Raw genomic sequence first — 531 nt, 5'->3', positions numbered from 1 at the left:
AATAATGTTATTTATTTAATATATTTAATATATTATTTATATAATATATTTAATAATATTATTTATTTAATAATATTATTTATTTAATATATTTAATAATATTATTTATTTAATATATTATTATTTTAAATATTATTACATGTTTTTAAAAATTAAACCACCAAACGCAGTTTCAGTTTTTTTTTTTAAAACTAAAATCAATCTTTGAATAAAACTACCAAACGCATTTAAGAAATAATTCCAAAATGAAAATGAAAACGTTTTCATTTCTATTTTCATACAGAAAATAAAATCATTTTGAAACTAATTCCAAACGCACCCAATATGATTATTCCGACAAGTTTTTATACCTAAAATGCTGCATAATAATTTTATCATTGAGGCTAAATCATTTGTCTATCTCAATATACACAAGTAAATTATCATTCATCCATTAATTTCTCATTTAATTTTTTTATTAACAAGACAAAAAGTGGAAAAATTTAAGATAAATAACTTTAGTGCGTCCTAACAATATTAGTACTTAACTTC

Source organism: Morus notabilis, unplaced genomic scaffold (assembly GCF_000414095.1).
Source record: "Morus notabilis unplaced genomic scaffold, ASM41409v2 Scaffold229, whole genome shotgun sequence".
Taxonomy (NCBI): Eukaryota; Viridiplantae; Streptophyta; class Magnoliopsida; order Rosales; family Moraceae; genus Morus; species Morus notabilis.
The sequence above is the reverse complement of the archived record's forward strand: the minus strand, read 5'-3'. Positions refer to the sequence as shown.